Source organism: Periplaneta americana, chromosome 4 (assembly GCF_040183065.1).
Source record: "Periplaneta americana isolate PAMFEO1 chromosome 4, P.americana_PAMFEO1_priV1, whole genome shotgun sequence".
NCBI lineage: Eukaryota > Metazoa > Arthropoda > Insecta > Blattodea > Blattidae > Periplaneta > Periplaneta americana.
The window spans coordinates 182,962,896-182,983,395 of NC_091120.1; the positions used below are offsets into that span (position 1 = coordinate 182,962,896).

The following is a 20,500-nucleotide window of genomic DNA, read 5'->3' on the forward strand; positions in this document are numbered from 1 at the left end:
ATATATTCACTTATTGGAAACCAGAATCGTACCCCAGCTGCAAAATTCATTTCTGGATGGCAGAGGTGTGTTCCAACAAGACCTGGCACCATGCCATACGTCTCGAAAAACTACAGAATTCTTCAACAAGAAGAATATTCAGGTACTACCCTGGCCAGGCAACTCACCCGACATCAACCCCATTGAGAACTTGTGGTCATTTTGCAAAAGAAGAATGCAAAAAATGGATTGTTCTACAAAGGAGAAGATGTTTTCTGCCCTCATTGGTGTATGGTTTCGCGAAGAAGAAATGAAGAATGTTTGTGGGAAATTAGTGGAATCCATGCCAAATCGCCTCAGAGCTGTTATTAGGAACAAGGGAGGCCACATAGATTACTGAGGTACGTCTTAGATCCTTTTTTTTTTATCCCGTTTGAGTGTTTTTGCATAAGTAATTACGTTGTTCGGATTAATTTGCACGCTACTGTAAGTAGATACTAATCAATATTAAAAGTGAATGCTAAAACTGCGTTAAAAGTGAAAGACTGAAACATTACAAACATTTTAAAATATTACGAGCCTTCACTTACTTATTATCGCCGCTGCCTCATGCTTAACATTCGGAATGTCTTTGAGCGGCCTCGTGAATAACATTCGGGAAATCTTTGAAATCTAATTGTATTATTGTTTTCAATTTCTTGTGTCGCCTCTGCAATCACTCGCCTCAATTTCAATGTTGCAACCAATAAACTGCTTCCATTATAAACTGACACCTACTTGTCTAATCCACATGGACTAAAATCGAGGTTGCAATGTCTTGTGCTGAGGACGAACATTAAGGTATGTGATTAAAAATTATTATTGAAGAGTTATTATTAAGAGTGAAGAATGTCAACGTACTCGTATATGAAATAATAATAATAATAATAATAATAATAATAATAATAATAATAATAATAATAATAGCCATTTAACAATATAACAAACTAGTGCTTATTCTTATCGAGGAAGTAGACGTGACAACGTGACGCTTAGAGTGAAATCTACAGAGCAACAATATGTCGGCAAAATCATGTTTTAAAAGCACACCGCACGTTATTGTATGATGCCGACATGTTAAGCATGAGGCCGCGGCGATAATACACTTTTATTTACATGATAAAAATGTATATATTCCATATAGGCTATATTACATGTTGTGACTAATATTTTTGACTGATATATATATATATATATATATATATATATATATATATATATTATTGGCCAATTTTATAATATGTTTGTATGGTATAAAATTTAATAAAGGAGTATATAATTGCTCTCGTGTTATTTGATGTTACGAACTGTACACCATTGTAGAAGTATTTTCTAAAAAAGAAAGGCTATTGTGGGTTTATTGGATTAATTTACAAATATTTAAGTAGATTAAACTTATGATTGAACTTACATGATTATTTGTACAGTGAAATCTGTTCAAGACGGAAGTGACATGGTCCTAATTTTTTTTTTTCGTTGTGGACAGGTTTCCGTGTTATTCAGGTGTGACATTAAAATGGAATATTTTGTCATTCATATACATGAAAAACAAAATGGCATGCCGCAAAACTGCAAGAAGTACAAAATATTCCGTTTAGCACTCATCACATTAAATCAGCTTTCTGTCGCCTATTACTTTGGTGAATCATCTTGATTAAAATCTCATTTTCTTGAAAATACTGTATTATCGTAAGTCACTCATTAGTCATTAAACATTACTAAAGTTCACTAATCTCATTCTATTTAATATCTAACACTATACTCTAATAGTGTACTGCATATCACTGCACATTATTAATTAATTGGACTAGGAGCCATCTATTAGAAGCCTTGAATTCTGGTTTATTTAATTTCTTTCCCAGTTCAACAGCTTGCTTTGCAGAACAGATCCAGAAATTGGCTTGTTCTTTGAAAGGACATGAAGAACCCACTCTCACAACAGTTAATTTATTTCCACATAAACAGTTGCTTTCTGGTTCCTTTTGTGTTACCAATATTGGCCGCATGCCACTCACTCATTATGATCTTTATTTTTTAAAGTATCACACCTGAGTTTTCGACAACTGTACTTCAATATTATTTCACATAGACTTTGTTTCTAATTTTCCTTTATCTCGATAACTTTTACTTCATCACTTAATGTTAATGTCACATTTTATGCAACTTTTTTTTACCTGGAAATCACTACACTTGCGCTCTGTTTAGCTACGACATTATAAGGGTGTGAAGCATTGAAAATCTTCGAAGGGACTCGTCTGCCTAGTCAACAGGGTAATAAAATTTATGACCGAATGTTTTATTGAACAAAATTTGCAGGATTTTTTTTATAATACAGTGTAAGAAAACATCTTCCTTTTTTAGAATCTCAGCTTCTGGAAGAACCATTTGTTTTTCCCAGTCTTGTATCGTTCCTCAAATTTGACCTTGTCCTGAAATCTAGCCTTTTTCCTCTTCATGGGATCTTTCAGGTCCTTAACTGTTGTCTTCCTTAAGGTCAAATCAACTGTGTATCGTGTTGGCATCAAGTGATTGTCAAATGGCTTAATTTTTATCTCTTGTGTATCTTTGCTTTTCCCATCCTCTTGTGAACCTTCCTAGGGTAACGGTCAATATCTGCCACCAGTGCATGGCCATAGTGCTTATCAGATGTACCATCGTCAAAATTTCTCATCACAATTGCCTTCTTGCCAGCATACCGGCCACTTAGGACCAGTACTACCTTCCCTGCTTTCATAATCTTCCCCATTTTGAATGCTAATAAAACGTAAAGGAACAGGAATTTATGACCGAACGACAGGCTACCATGAGTCCAGTGCAGAGTGCGTGTGTAAATTGTGCGAAGGTGCCTGTGAAAGATACCACGCCCTCTCATGCAGACTAAGGCCCGGTTGCAGAAACGCAAATCAAATCAGTCCCTGATCGCCAGTCAGTTGATGTCTGATTTATTTGATTGTTCGTTGCGTTGCACAAACGTGAATCTCCAATCAACTTGTCTCAATTTACTAATTGCTGATTTGGGAAAGAAATACATTTGACAACAGCGCTATTTAGCAACCACAGCCAATTTGATGCTCTTTAAAAGTCGCGAAACGAATGCATCAAGTGGGCGGTGACTAGGAAAACAAGTGAATGTTTTGCTGGTTTGTTGCTTTTTGTAGAAAGGAAACAGGCGGATTCTATTTGTATATAGACTACAATATAGTGGAAAAAAAAAAAAAAAAAATGAAGCAAAAAGAAAAAAAAAACGTGAGGGGGCTTCTGTTGTGGGATTTGCTAGGGGAGTCGACAAGAAATTGGAATATGCATAGCCTCCATAACCTAAAATAATTCCATTTCCCATCTCTCTGTTTACAAATGGAGCTCGTAACCTACTCATTAAAAATATTGTGTTGTCATATGTAGAACCCTGCCAACGGGCTACAACATTCCAGAATTTCAATGATGGTGTAGACTACATATTACCTGTATATTCACAGAAAAGAAACCTTTTCTATTTCGATAAAGTTCGGCATCATTTCAACCAGGTGATCGGACGGGGATGTGAGCAGTCTATACAACCAATATTAGGCTACTCTTGGAAATCCTGACATGGCTGAAAATTCTCTCTGGATTTCAAATCGTTCCCTGTTTGAAGTTTGGGGATTTATGAGACCCTGCCATAACAAAGCAATTTCATACGTAACATTCCTAACTACTCGGCAAATAGTTGATTTGTGGACCCTAACAAGATAACCCAAGACCATCTGAAAAATTCCAACAGCATAAAATCTCAGCATTATTAGAACTTGGTTCATAGGAGAAAGTGAAAGGTTTCGATTTGTCTGTCTGCATATAGGCCTATTTGTTTCAATTTTTGAAAGTAACAAAACACACGAATCCTTACTTAACCTAAATCTTTGCTCAAATTCTCTGTCATTATACATAAAGACAATTCATGTCCATCACGGAAACGCCTTCTTCTTAATAATAATTTTTTTCATTCTAAAATTTCTTCATCAGAAGAATCCATTATGTCGAAAACAATATTGTTACGCTATAACTATTTACTATATAATTACAGTAACTGCATTACAAACAGAACAACATAAATAGCCTACTTGATCGATGATCAGTGACTTGACCAGCAAAAAATCTGTTGATCAAATCTGATGGAAGACTGATCTCCGATCAAACACTGATTGTTCTTTCTGCAACAGAAATAGAACTGATGGCCAATCAAACCCTCCTTGATTGCCAATCATATTTTGATCGGTGTTTCTGCAACCGGGCCTAAGAATCGAATCACTAACGAGTTTCTGCAGTGAATAAGCATCCATGGAACGAACACACAAAATATGCATATTTTGCGCTTTTCTACCTATTATTATAAAATTTATGACCGACAGGCCAACACATCCTCGAACCCTCTACAATTTTGCAAAGAAAACTTGTTTTTATCTTAGTGACCTACATATTTTGAATATTCCTTGAAATTACACGCTGTTTCAAAATATAGTTACAAAATATAGTGTGTGTCCAAAATATTGTTTCCGTTTTGAACAGTAGCAGACAGTTTCCGTTTCCGCGTTGGACAGTTTCCGTTTTATTCAGGAAAAATTACACACAATACACACAAATTTCGCCGGGACCAATAAACTGTTCCGAAATAGGATTCCGGATTGTTCAGGTTCCGATTTGAACAGGTTTCACTGTATATAGCTTTTGTTAAGATGTTCTATATTTTGAAGCAGTGGTATAGTTTATGTAGAGCATCGTCGGGATATGATAAGTCATTGCCTGAAACCACAAACATTCATTGATATTATCCAGAGACTTATCTGAAACACTTTCAAAATTAATTGTAAAATCCTTTATCATGTTCTGATTGATATTACTGTGTATAATTCACTTTCTCCAACTATTATTCAAAACATTTTCTCTTTCTTCGTCATAATTCACTTCATTTCGTGCCAACTTAGAATCCAATATGGAGTGGCGGACGGTGGGTTTGAAAGTTGCGTGGGCCAAGACGTGACTGATCAGAGTCTGCATTTTATGTATTAAAATATATAGGATCTGTCACGTAGACCTACCTCATTACCAAGCCCCGAATTTCTAAGTTTAAGAAAACTAAAACTCTTGTTTTAGGACTTTAAATCTTATACAGTAAAACCCTCGTTTATCCGGACTTAGTTGACCGGTTTAACGATAGTCCGGATTAACTGAAATAACCTAAAGAACAGTAGAAATGCAATAAAACTCCGTTTATAGCTACAAAACACATTTATTATGGTGTATTTAAAGGGCATAGGCCTAAATATACTATACACTACAGTAAAATGTAAAGCAATACATACAATGTAGTACAATATTTAATACTATAGGTGTAATATTGTAATATTTGTAATTCCATAGTTCTAATATATGAAGGCAAGTCTTAAAACACGCCTGGGACTCGCGTTACGGAATGCGAACTGGTTCGAGTCCTCGTGGGGGAAGAAATTTTCTCATGAAATTTCGGCCAGTGTATGGGACCGGTGCCCACCCAGCATCGTGATGCACTTGGGGAGCTACGATAGGTAGCGAAATTTGGTTGCGAATACCAGCTATAACGGCTGGGGGGCTCATCGTGCTAACCACAGGATACCTCCATTCTGGTTGGATGATCGTCCACCTCTGCTTCGGCATGTAGGCGTGAGGCTAGCAGCCGGCTGGTTTGTCTAGGTCCTTCATGGGCTGTAGCGCCACGGATTTATTTTTATTAAGTCTTAAAACAAGGTTCTTTAATTTGTCAAAACTCATCCTTTTTTTTCCTGTCCGGATTAAGCGAATTCCGGCTTATCGGGGTCAGGATTAACGAGGTTTTAAGGTATTTATGAATTTATAGAATCACGTGATTGTGCTACGTCTGACTCTGACACGCGTCTTTGCTTTTAAAATTTGTCTGATGTTTCTACAAACTGCCGTCCTCTGTATACATTGTCGCCGCATTGTAGGGATTTCCTTTCAAAGAATACCGTCTGCAATAAAGCATTTACATAGCAATGAACGGTAATACTACAGTGTGTCCTACTCGCTACCGAACCCGGAATTTATTTTAATAATTCCAATACTAATGAAGATATTGATCACTGTTGTGTGGTGCAACTTGGAGTAGCAACAATGCTCTTGTCCGCTGGCTTATTTGTGATTGTTATCTTGCGTGTGTAATCATTGATTGTTGATTGTGTTTATTCGTAATTCGAGTTTATTGGAGAACGGACTCAATACATATTTTCATTTTGAAAGGCGGTATGACCGACAAGCAAAAATACAATGAGTATAGGATAAGTGGGACCGTCTATTTGCTTATCATCTATATCTATTCTAATAATAAATCTGTAGCCGAAAAGTTTCTGGTAATTTTCGATTTTCCAAAAATAATTGGTCCTAACATATATAATTAACCGCTCTGAAACCGAAAATCGCTTTTTTGAAATTTTTGTTTGTATGTCTGTCTGTCTGAACAGTTATATTACCGGTTGTTCTATATGGTTGTAAAGCTTGGACTCTCACTTTGAGAGAGGAACAGAGATTAAGGGTGTTTGAGAATAAGGTTCTTAGGAAAATATTTGGGGCTAAGAGGGATGAGGTTACAGGAGAATGGAGAAAGTGACACAACGCAGAACTGCACGCATTGTATTCTTCACTTGACATAATTAGGAACATTAAATCCAGACGCTTGAGATGGACAGGGCATGTAACACGTATGGGCGAATCCAGAAATGCATATAGAGTGTTAGTTGGGAGGCCGACGGGAAAAAGACCTTTGGGGAGGCCGAGACGTAGATGGGAAGATAATATTAAAATGGATTTGAGAGAGGTGGGATATGATGGTGGAGACTGGATTAATCTTGCTCAGGATAGGGTTCAATGGTGGGCTTATGTGAGGGCGGCAATGAACCTCCGGGTTCCTTAAAAGCCAGTAAGTAAGTAAGTATGTCTGTCTGTCTGTCTGCCTGGATGTTTGTTACCTTTTCACGCGATAATGGCTGAACCGATTTATATGAAAATTGGAATATAAATTAAGTTTGTTGTAACTTAGAATTTAGGCTATATGGAATTCAAAATATTTCATTTAAAAGGGGGGTTATAAGGGGGCTTGAATTGAATAAATCGAAATATCTCCCTTATTATTAATTTTCATGAAAAATATTACATGACAAAAGTTTCTTTAAAAATAATTTCCGATAAGTTTTATTCTATGCAAAATTTTGATAGAACTGATATTTAATGAGATAAATGAGTTTCAAAATTACAATAACAACGCCATCTAAGGCGGTGTAATGAAATAAAAAACAAATGACTCCGTCTGTAAGGGACCTTGGACAACAACAATCGAAAGCTATGAATCATAGCCTACAGAGAATGTTTCTGTCTTTGTATGAAGTAATATCGGAAGCTAAATTAACCGATTTCTATAATTAATTATTAATTCACCATTGGAAAGTGTAGTTTCTCTAGATGGACATAATGCTATAATGTTATTACACTAACTTCTGAGTGAATCGAGGACAGGTAAGATTAAAATAGCTTCTTATGCACAGAAAACTTGATAGGCTATTCTGTACATTCGTTTCCTGTATTTCCTAAAATAATTTTTATGACCAAATGAGTGGTCTCTGGGTCAAAATGATCGCATTTGAATTTTTTTTAATACAATTTAAATTAAGTAACATAATAAACGATTTATCCTTCTATCAAACACGAATGTTCCCTGGATCAAATGTCCTATTTTAAATATGTAATTACTTTATATTTATTTCTAACGGGTGCAGCGGAGCGCACGGGTAGGGCTAGTACTGTATAATAATATATAGTGCTATAAACTATATTACATTTTTATTGATTAACGTTTTCGGCATGATATGCCATCATCAGATCATAAGAAGCTATCACTTTATACATCTATACTAATAATAAATCTGTAGCCGAAATTTTTCTGGTAATTTTCGATTTTCCAAAAATAATTGGTCCTAACATATATAATTAACCACCCTGAAACCGAAAATCGCTTTTTTGAAATTTTTGTCTGTCTGTCTGTCTGTATGTTTGTTACCTTTTAACGCGATAATGGCTGAACGGATTTCGATGAAAATTGGAATATAAATTAAGTTCGTTGTAACTTAGATTTTAGGCTATATGACATTCAAAATACATTATTTAAAAGGGGGGTTATAAGGAGGCCTGAATTAAATAAATCGAAATATCTCGCTTATTATTGATTTTTTGTGAAAAATGTTACATAACAAAAGTTTCTTTAAACATAATTTGCGATAAGGTTTATTTCTTGAAAAATTTAGATAGGACTGATATTTCATAAGATAAATGAGTTTTAAAATTAAAATAACTGCCATCTAAGGCAGTGTAATGAATTAAAAAACAAAAGACTTCGTCTATAAGGGGCCTTGGAGAGCAACAATCGAAAGCTATGAAAGATAGCCTACAGAGAATGTTTCTGTGTTTTATGAAGTAATATCGGAAGCTAAATTAACCGATTTGTATAATTAATTATTATTTCACCACTGGAAAATGTAGTTTCTCTAGATGGACGTAATGCTATAATGTTATTACAGTAACTTCTGATATAATATAATATAATATAATATAATATAATATAATATAATATAATATAATATAATATAATATATGATATAATATAATATAATATAAGTTATTTGAAGGGTTCAATACCATAGTGGGCCAAGCGCCATTTACTTAATACGTAGAAAACAAGGGTTAAAATTAAGTTATTACCATAATTCAATGCAAACCTATAACAAGTAAAATAAAATATACACATTAAATCTAAATGATGTCAATCTTCATTAAACTATGGTTGCATGTAATAAAAATTAAGAAACATGTTAAAAGAATTGTCAGTGCACCAAATGAGTGTCTCTGGACCAAAATGATCGCATTTTAATTATTTGGATGCAATTTAAATTAAGTAACATATTAAACGATTTATCCTTCTATCAAACACGAATATTCCCTGGATCAGATGTCCTATTTTAATTATGTAATTATTTTATATTCATTTCTAACGGGTGCAGCGGAGCGCACGGGTAGCCTACGGCTAGTGCTTAATATTGGTACAACCCGAACATCAGTCATAGCTGAGCAGCCGAATAGAATACATCACTTCAACAACAAAAACCAAAACAACAACAACCACCACCACCACCACTACCGCACGTAAGTCAACATCTCACAACCATTTACCTCGAGATCAATTAAATACTTCATTTTAAATTGACTTAACTTCCAATTTCGCGTGTTCACAGTACACTCGGCAGACTGAGGTTCGAGATGTGATATCCTAAAAAAAAACTGTATAATACAGGGTGATTCAGATCACCAGTAACAGTAATTTATTTCGGAAACTAGTGCATGAAAATTTCCGAGACAAAAATATTTATAACTAAACCACATGTGAACTTTCACTAGAACTTGATTTCATCAATCAGTTCTGAAAGAAAGTAGGGTCAGTGACGTATCACTTTAAAATTTCAAATGGGAGTCGGGGTCAAATAGGGTACCATTTGATAGAGCTCTTCAAAACAAACAACTTTCATAGCAAACGTTTTTATTAATTCCTACTCTTTCAATGAGAAAACGTACGAAAATGCAATGGGTTATTCGGATCACCCGTAAATCAATTATTTCGGAAACTAGTGCATGAAAATTTTCGAGACAAAAATATTTATAACTAAACCACATGTGAACTTTCACTAGAACTTGATTTCATCAATCAGCTCTAACAGGAAGTAGGTTCAGTGGCGTATCATTTTTAAATTTCAAATGAGAGTCGGGTCAAATAGGGCACCATTTGATAGAGCTTTTCAAAACAAACAACTTTCATAGGAAACGTTTTTCTTAATTGCTACTCTGCCAGTCACTTGACCACGCCGAAGTATTAGGAGTCACTGACAGTGTTAGAAGAAGAGTACAGGTGTGTGCTGCTCAGAACGGCAGATAGTTTGAAAATTTATAAAAAATTAATGGAATTATCAAGCCTTTCAGTAACATGTCAACATTAATTGTCTTGTTTACATTTTCGTCTTGTAACATTTCTCAATATTGATGACATTGTCTTTTTGTACGTTTTCTCATTGAAAGAATAGGAATTGATAAAAACGTTTCCTATGAACGTTGTTTGTTTTGAAGAGCTCTATCAAATGGTACCCTATTTTACCCGACTCCCATTTGAAATTTTAAAGTGATACGCCACTGACCCTACTTCCTTTTAAGGCTGATTGATGAAATCAAGCTCAAGTAAAAATTTCCATGTGGTTTAGTTATAAATATTATTGTCCCGAAAATTTTCATGCACTAATTTCCGAAATAAATTACTGTTACGGGTGGTCTGAATCACCCTGTATATGTTCAGTTCAAGCTGTTATTTTAATATCTAATATTATTCATTTTAACTCAATTTTAACGCCATTAAGCTTCTTAATACTTGATCTAATATCCAATGCAATTTATGCAACATAATTTACAATCAAAGCAAAAAATAGCTAACTGCAACCATGAATTTTCCCAACTTGCTTGATTACAATATAAACATAAAAGTGAACTACGAGAAATGATATCTTCCCTCCGAAGAATTTATATCAAGTGTCAATGTTTTATAGTTTTATTCAATTACTAGCCGTACCCGTGGGCTCCGCTGCACTCGTTAGAAATAAATATAAAGTAATTACATAATTAAAATAGGACGTTTGATCCAGGGAATATTCGTGTCTGATAGAAGGATAAATCGTTTAATATGTTACTTAATTTAAATTGCATCCAAATAATTAAAATGCGATCATTTTGGTCCAGAGACACTCATTTGGTGCAATGACAATTCCTTTAACCTGTTTCTTAATTTTTATTACATGCAACCATAGTTTAATGAAGATTGACATCATTTACATTTAATGTGTATATTTTATTTTACTTGTTATAGGTTTGCATGGTATGGTAATAACTTAATTTTAACCCATGTTTTCTACGTATTCATTAAATGGCGCTTGGCCCACTATGGTTGTGAACCCTTGAAATAACTTAAATTATATTATATAATATTACATATTATATTATATTATATTATATTATATTATATTATATTATATAATATAATATTATATTATATTATATTATATCAGAAGTTATGTAATAACATTATAGCATTATGCCCATCTAGAAAACTACACTTTCCAATGGTGAAATAATAATTAATTATATAAATCGGTTAATTTAGCTTCCGATATTACTTCATACAAACACAGAAACATTCTCTGTAGGCTATCTTTCATAGCTTTCGATTTTGCTGTCCAAGGCCCCTTATAGACGAAGTCATTTGTTTTTTAATTCATTACACGGCCTTATATGGCAGTTATTTTAATTTTAAAACTCATTTATCTCATTAAATAACAGTCCTATCAAAATTTTTCAAGGAATAAAAAGTATCGCAAATTATGTTTAAAGAAACTTTTGTTATGTAACATTTTTCAGAAAAATCAATAATAAGCGAGATATTTCCATTTACTTAATTCAGTCTCACTTATAACCCCCCTTTTAAATAATGTATTTTGAATGTCATATAGCCTAAAATCTAAGTTACAACGAACCTAATTTATATTCCAATTTTCATCGAAATCCGTTCAGCCATTATCGCGTGAAAAGGTAACAAATATACAGACAGACATACAAACAAAAATGTCAAAAAAGCGATTTTCGGTTTCAGGGTGGTTAATTATATATGTTAGGACCAATTATTTTTGGAAAATCGAAAATTATCAGAAAAATTTCGGCTACAGATTTATTATTAGTATAGATTGTTCTTGTATTCAATTTTAACACATTATGGTATAATGATATTCACATATTGTTCAATCTAACAACTGAATTAGGACATATCTAATCAACGAGCATTGTCTATATAACTAGTGTAACCAGCGAATAGGGATTACACTGGAATGGACACTGAGCGAATTTTCCTGTGTTTTGTTTCTCTGTGCGCCGGCGTTTAGTTCCACTTTCAAGCGCTAGAGGTTAGTTTAATCGAGCACACGCTAAGATAATAATTGAGTATAGAGTTGAGACACAGGATCCAAACATCGCCTACCTTATTGCATAATCCAGTAACGCTTTGCTTCAAATAAATTCAAGTTAACAGCTTTTCCTCATTTCTCAGTGACAAACTAGTTGTAATAATAATTGTTTACATTTTATATATAATAAATTATATTAAAAATAATATACATTATAAAGTTATGTATCAAATTCGTTTAATATTTGTATACAATACAATATAGGTATATAGTTTTACTTCTCATAGGAGTTTTGTTTTTCCATTTTCAGCGCTATCAAATCATTACATATTTTAATTCTTGATGAGGGTCAACGTCTCAACTCTCATTATAACGGAACTCTAGAGTCTAGACATTACAGTTAATGACGGATTTGTTATTTTATCGGTCCAATTTATTTTTTTTAGTACTTCATATACTTAAATGTATTAATTGTATATGTTATATTTCCGCTGTGTCGACTGCTAGCTGGTGTGATGTCAGTGCCAACTCTAGGGAGAAAGCAGAATCTCACGCTCAAACTGGTTTGAAGGTCATTGAAATCAGTCCTGCTACATCAAAGGTACCGACGCGAAGTGTCCATACTGCATAATTATCTATATTCTGGTGTAACCATGATTATTGTTATTTGAATATACTGCATTTAACCTATATTTTACCAATAATAAGCATGTATAAAGTGATAGTTTCTCACGACCTGATGATGGCATATCATGCCGAAAACGTTAATCAATAAAAGTGTAATATAGTTTACGCTCGATCATGCCGAAATGTAGTAATTATACACCTGGTAGCAGACCTTTAATGCATGTCATTAAAGTACACCTACTCATTAAAGGTCAGGTCTTTCAGCCAATGACGACTCAGGTTACAACTGTTCAGCCAATGACAGATCAGCTTTCTACCGTTATAAAACCGCAAGTATCGATTATTCTAGGATATGCAATCGAAAGAGAATTAGCGAAAAGTTACGGAGGCTGGAAATCCAATACTGTCGCAGAAGGTTATGTTCTGTTACTATAATAATTAGCGTTAATTGTAAATAATATTCAAAAAATTCAACTTATCATCTCGTTTTTCAATGTCTAATTTTATTTCAATGTTATCTCTGTAGGTTCTTATGGCCTAGCAAGGTCAATGTGCACATCTGTTTCTCGGAAAAAATCAATACTTTCGCGTCTGCGCACATCTCACAACATACGGGACATTGGCCAAGGTCAGATACAAAGAAAATTAATAATATCAAGTTAGAAATATGGTCGAGCATAAAAAGTCGTATGAAACTCGCCTATAATGGTAATTAAGAAGCTCGTATGAAAATTATGAAACTCGCTTGCGCTCGTTTCATAAATATCCATATTCGCTTCTTAATTACCTTCATTATAGGCTCGTTGCATAATGTACTATTATAACACTACATGTTATTTGATAAGCAAATAGACGGTTCCACTTATCCTATACTCATTAGACTCAATACAGTTCAGTTCGTTGAAAGACAAGTAGTGCAGATGAAATTAATCTGTAGACTCTAGAAGAGCGTGCGTTTACTATTCGAGTGTATTGGAAGACAGACTCAATACAGGCATGTCAAGAGCGGTTCGTAGAGAGATTTGGAGACAACCGATATCTACCAAGTAAATCCACCATTTGGGCCTTATCGAAGAAAAAACACATGGAACTCTAATGGAACAGACATCAGGAGTAGAGAACAAATGACACAGGAAACGATCGAGAATGTGAAGGATAGGCTACTAGCGTCTCCTTCTAAATCACTCCGCCGACTTTCGCAAGAAACAGGAATGTCCAAAAGCACTTGTCAGCGTGCTGCAAAAAAAGCGAAGCTTCACGCTTACCGTCACTGTTGTGCACAAATTAAAAGAAACTGACAAAGTGAAACGAGTACGTTACTGTCAAATGTTTCAAACATTTCTTCAAAATAAAGCGACCATTCTGGACTACACTTGGTTCACGGACGAGACGTGGTTTCACCTGTCGGGCTAGATCAGTGATGTCAAAGCAAGCGCATTTTTCTGACCTTGACGTCGTGCGCGGGCATCAAGCGCTAAGTATGGAAAGAGGAAGGGCTGTGTATATGAATAAGCAGACTGTTGGATTAAGAAAACAGTGGTGCACAAACTTCAAACGGAACGTGAAATTTTATGTCGTTATTTTTATATGGCTTCTTTCTGTTTGATATTTCCTATATTGTCTGTAAAACAAAAGTACTAATACCAATTTCTTAATATTGCACTTGTGTTTTAAATGTTAATAACATAATATAGAGTTAAGAAGGAATATTCACATAAATTCCATAGTAATACAACTATACTGTACTAAATGGATGAAACACATCTTTCATAAAGAAAGTGATATCCCAAAAAAGAGATTGAGTATGACATGATAAGTTGGAACTGATATTGATGGTTCCTTTAGCCTTATAAAAGTAATCAATAAACTAATCAAAACAATATTACAGTACAAAGCAAAGTTACCTAGGTGCTCTATATGTTTTAAATGTAACTAATATTACATAACAAAACTCTTATCGCATTATGCTTTTAAGGTGATACTTGTGAGCAACTTCCTACCATCAGAATATTAAATTATTTTCTCGAAATCTGCTGAAGCTATAGAGCTGACATTTTTACAACATATGGGCATGTATCTTTTGCTTATTATGTAACAGTAGTTGCTTTGTTAATTAATTTCCTTACAAACAATTTCCATGCGAATATTTTCAAAATTTTCAATACACTATCTTCAGTAATACGTATTTACGGTATATTAGATTTAAGAAAACATTCTGTAAGGCTACTAAATAAATAGGCCTAAATCTGAAAATTTCACTTTTCTATAAAAATAGTTAAGAAAATATTTATTTTGAATAAAAAAAAATCAAACTTCTGAAAATGAGCATTAAAATTAAAACTTACATTCTTATAATGCACTTATACTTGTCAGACAAATATAAGAATTAACATGTATGTATGTATGTATGTATGTATGTATGTATGTATGTATGTATGTATGTATGTATGTATGTATGTATGTATGTATGTATGTATGTATGTATGTATGTATGTATGTATGTATGTATGTATGTATGTATGTATTTATTCACACTGCAATGTGTATATACCGGGTGGCAGTGGTAACTAATTACACTCAATAATGACAATAATAATCTTATTAATTAAAACTACAATTACAATAATAAAAATACTAATAATTAATACTAATAATAATAATAATAATAATAATAATAATAATAATAATAATAATAATACTAATACTACTACTACTACTACTAATAATAATAATAATAATAATAATAATAATAATAATAATAATAATAATAACAGGGAATATCCTAAATTAAATGAAGCACGATCACTTAAAATAACATTTAAAATAAATCTAATTTCTATCTTAAACCTAAGTTCGAACTAAAACCCACGAGTATGATATGATCATATCTGCACAAGTACCTTTGAACATGTCGCTGTCAACTCACTCACTGCACTGGAACTACGACACATTTCACTGATTCTATCCTGATTTCACTAACACTTCAAAAACATTTCACTGTTCAAGTACTTTGCACTGCCACTATAAACTATAAAGCTTCCCTGACAGGAACACGTTTCACTTACACAACACACTTCACTGACACAACATAATTCTTGACTGATACAACACTTCAATAACAAAATATCATTTACACCCTTTAAATACTGTGTATAATTACCGTCTATTAGTAAAGTCCTTAAGCATGGATACAGTTTTAGCTAATGAGTTTTTTTCCCTTTATCTATTGAATCAGTTCTGGCCATCCCTGAACATAGCTCGACCAAGCTCTGTCTCTTTCCTTTCCTCTGTAAAGCGCTCAGGCTCTCCTGAGCTCTAAAGCGCGCGCTTGCTCCTATGGGCATCAATTGACATGACTGGGCTAGATAAATAATCAAAATTCCCGTATTTGGGCAAGTGAAAACTCCCATATGATGCATGAAAAGCCCCTTTATTCAGGAAAGATTGGTGTTTGGTGTGCAATATCTCGGCGGCGAATAAATTGGTCCCATCTCCTTCAATACAACCATCGCAACAAATGAATACCTTGAAATATTTAATACGTTTGTAAATCAACTGGACGACCAGGGACTCATCACGGGATATTTCCAACAAGACGGTGCGATATGCCACACATCAATCGTCAGCATGGCCGAAATTCAGTCCTTTTTGGATGCCGCGCTGGCCCGACCTGACATCACCTGAAAGGGACAGTCTATAAGAACGAACCACGAACCATAGACGCTTTGAAAGAAAACATCATCACAGAGATCCAGGCAATAAACGCAGACATCCTAGCGAAGACATACGATAATACGGTCCGGCGAATTCAATCTTGCCTCGATGAAAATGGCGGGCACTACCAGCATCTGTTATGATGTCACCACATTTCTCGCAGAATGAGGTAAGCCGTCTTCAAATTTCATTGCAATATCTTCATTAATATTGGAATTATTAAAATGAATTCCGGGTTCGGTAGTGAGTGGGACGCACTGTATTTGAGAGAGTTTCACTGTTAAAATAAATATACATTGTAGGTTAAACGAATTGGGTCTCTTTTAAGTTCTAACTAACAAAATAGGCCATTTTAGGTCCTATCTAGGTATTAGGTCTTTTAGGTCCTATAAAATTTAAGTATGTTATTCGTTGCTACATAAAACGAAAAAGAAATGCGGTATTTCGGAGTAACGAGATAGCAGCAGAATAGAATCGAACCTAAGGATCCGGAGCTTGCTCATTACCAGACAGTGTATGCGGGATGACTTAAGGAAAAGTGAAGTTGTTTCGTATCTTAGTATATGGCACGTGCCGCGCCGTCCGTCTTTTGTGTACCTGGCGAGTACAGCAGCGTACAAAACGAAGGAACCCCGGTCTGTTCATAGTAATATTGCAACGCAATGTGTGCAGTTGTTATCCTGCTCAAGTATTTAGTACGAGTTGAATAGTGTAGTGCTGATCCATTCATAATGTCGAAGGCAAAACGTTCAATTCGCTCAGAGATACAAAAACGCAATTAATAAGTATGAGAGTGACATTTTATGTATTAACGAAGACAACATCGTGTGTAATGTACGTAAAATTTAAATAAAAACCAGAACAACTCAGGCTATAGAGAAACATTGCAACAGTACATCGCACAGGAAATGCGTTGAAATTAAATCTGAGGAATCATCATCATCATCATCATCATTTAGTTGTGCGGGTCTAAACGACACGTGCAACATGATGCTCAGTGCAAATATTCCTCTAAAGAAATTGAGTGATCCCCATTTTAGAGGTTTTCTTCAGAAATTCTCTCGATACAGCAACTGATTAAGCGATAGGCGAAGACGATTCAGCTTCGACAACTTACGAGAATATATCGTCGTTTACTGCAACGCTGGTAATTGCATCAATGATGACGAGGACTGAACTTGCAAGGTATGTGCTACAGTACTACAGTACGTTATTTTTCTTTTCCTTCTGACTGTACGAAGATACAGTAGCATGTTGACGCCGTCTGTTTACGTTTAAAACCTGTTGAGCCAATGGTCTGAATGAAAAAAATGTAACATATAGTAAATGTGCACCTACATTCAACGATAAGTCATCCCGCATCCACTGTCTACTCATTACTGTTACATAGCCTACTTGCACAGCAAATTCACTCGACGATCCTATTTATTCCCAAGCCGAATAACGTACTGAACAACTACTAACTTATTAGAGGAAATGAAAGACAAATCTGAATTTATTTTTAACCTCTCACTATATGTACATATTTAATACACTGTATAAATAAATATATCTCGTAACACGAAAGAAAAAAAATAACAGGAACACTCGCAAAGAAGAGAAAAAATCTACCGACATAAAACAACATTTTTACGGCTGTACTGGAATTGGTTCCCAAATCTATGAATTAGTTCCCAGTTCGTCCCAGAGCTATACTCGAGTTGGTTCCAGGTTGATTTCTCCTGTGTACTGCAATTGGTTCCCGCGCCAGATCAAGAAAGAAAACATTTCCCTTCCCATTTTATACAGACTTAGGACTATCAACTACTGTCTACAGCAGTAGGTAGGCCAAAAATGTTTTGTGCTTGGCGGACACGCTGCGTCGATTAACTTCACAATTTTATATTTGTACTGGTAAAAATTTGAAACAAACATGTCGCAGGAATGCATGTCTGCTTACACTGTCATCAGAAAACTTTTCCATCCAATCTTTCACAAACGTTTCCTTTCGTTGCATTATCTTAGGCCTACATTTACTTTTACTCCTAAGCTTAATAACAACTACTCTGCTACATGATCGATTAACATCCATGTCCCACACAGCCTGCTAGAAAACCACAGCCTTGGATATTTGAACATGGGGAACCAACTCACGTTGTTGATATTTGAACATGGGGAACCAACTCACGTTGATATTTGAACATGGGGAACCAACTCACGTTGTTGATATTTGAACATGGGGAACCAACTCACGTTGTTGATATTTGAACATGGGGAACCAACTCACGTTGTTGATATTTGAATATGGGGAACCAACTCACGTTGTTGATATTTGAACATGGGGAACCAACTCACGTTGTTGATATTTGAACATGGGGAACCAACTCACGTTGTTGATATTTGAACATGGGGAACCAACTCACGTTGTTGATATTTGAACATGGGGAACCAACTCACGTTGTTGATATGTGAACATGGGGAACCAACTCACGTTGTTGATATCTGAATATGGGGAACCAACTCACGTTGTTGATATCTGAACATGGGGAACCAACTCACGTTGTTGATATTTGAACATGGGGAACCAACTCACGTTGTTGATATTTGAACATGGGGAACCAACTCACGTTGTTGATATTTGAACATGGGGAACCAACTCACGTTGTTGATATTTGAAAATGGGGAACCAACTCACGTTGTTGATATTTGAACATGGGGAACCAACTCACGTTGTTGATATTTGAACATGGGGAACCAACTCACGTTGTTGATATTTGAACATGGGGAACCAACTCACGTTGTTGATATTTGAACATGGGGAACCAACTCACGTTGTTAATATTTGAACATGGGGAACCAACTCACGTTGTTGATATTTGAACATGGGGAACCAACTCACGTTGTTGATATTTGAACATGGGGAACCAACTCACGTTGTTGATATTTGAACATGGGGAACCAACTCACGTTGTTGATATTTTGTTTGGGAACCAACTGCAAACAGCGATTTTTACGAGCGGAGAGAAAACTTAACAATATAAGACGCGATTTTCTAAAGCCAAGAAGAAAGAAACACAGATTGCAAAAGAGAAAGAGAGCGCTTGCCAAAATAGCCCAACATAGCAGAAAGCAGCCGAGACTAGCAGCACATTTGTCAGAGGCGAATAGGACTTCTTTAAATTAAACTCCTCTCGCGCGTTCTAATTAGGTTTAAACACTCTGATATCCAGCAATCCTATTGGCTGAACTGCTATTGTCATGCAAATCTAGTCTTTCAGGTAAACCTTCCTGTAAAGCAGATTTGAATAATTTCAAGGGAAAAATTGTTCCGGGGCCGGGTATCGATCCCGGGACCTCTGGTTGAACGTACCAGCTCTCTGCCAACTGAGCTACACGGGAACTCCACCCGACACCGTCTCAACTTGTCCCTTTTTATATCCACACAAATCGCGTGGGCTGACGAAACGCCAGAGACCCACATCGAGTGCACACAAACTCTGTGTGACTTGGAATTGTGGTTTTCTGTTAACGTACACAGTGACGTATATATTATGCAAATCTAGTCTTTCAGATAAAGCTCCCTGTAAAGCAGATTTGAATAATTTCAAGACGGTGTCGGGTGGAGTTCCCGTGTAGCTCAGTTGGCAGAGCGCTGGTACTTTCAACCCGGGATCGATACCCGGCCCCGGAACAATTTTTCCCTTGAAATTATTCAAATCTGCTTTACAGGAAGCTTTACCTGAAAGACTAGATTTGCATAATATATACGTCACTGTGTACGTTAACAGAAAACCACAATTCCAAGTCACACAAAGTTTGTGTGCACTCGATGTGGGTCTCTGGCATTTCGTCAGCCCACGCGAGTTGTGTGGATATAAAGGGAAAAGTTGAGACGGTGTCGGGTGGAGTTCCCGTGTAGCTCAGTTGGCAGAGCGCTGGTACGTTCAACCAGAGGTCCCGGGATCGATACCCGGCCCCGGAACAATTTTTACATTGAAATTATTGCTATTGTCATGGTTACCGGGGAGGAGAGTCATATAGTTGCCTCCGCTGTCCCGCTCTCTCATAGACACTACAGGCTGCTCGATGTCGATTATACA

General features: G+C 35.3%; 1 protein-coding gene and 1 pseudogene across 3 annotated transcripts in view; one reads left to right on the forward strand and one right to left on the reverse strand.

The window, feature by feature from the left end:
- Nucleotides 1-20,500, forward strand: part of LOC138698507 (glucose dehydrogenase [FAD, quinone]-like) — a 48,078-nt gene that overhangs the window by 14,701 nt on the left and 12,877 nt on the right. The window contains exon 2 of one of the 3 annotated variants that reach the window (XM_069824489.1): nt 9,093-9,234. The exons of the other annotated variants lie outside the window; for them this stretch is intronic. The gene's annotated coding sequence lies outside the window, so the exon portion shown is untranslated. The remainder of the gene's footprint in view (nt 1-9,092; nt 9,235-20,500) is intronic. 3 annotated transcript variants of the gene reach the window in all.
- LOC138698506 (large ribosomal subunit protein eL27-like) lies at nt 2,307-2,818 on the reverse strand (annotated as a pseudogene).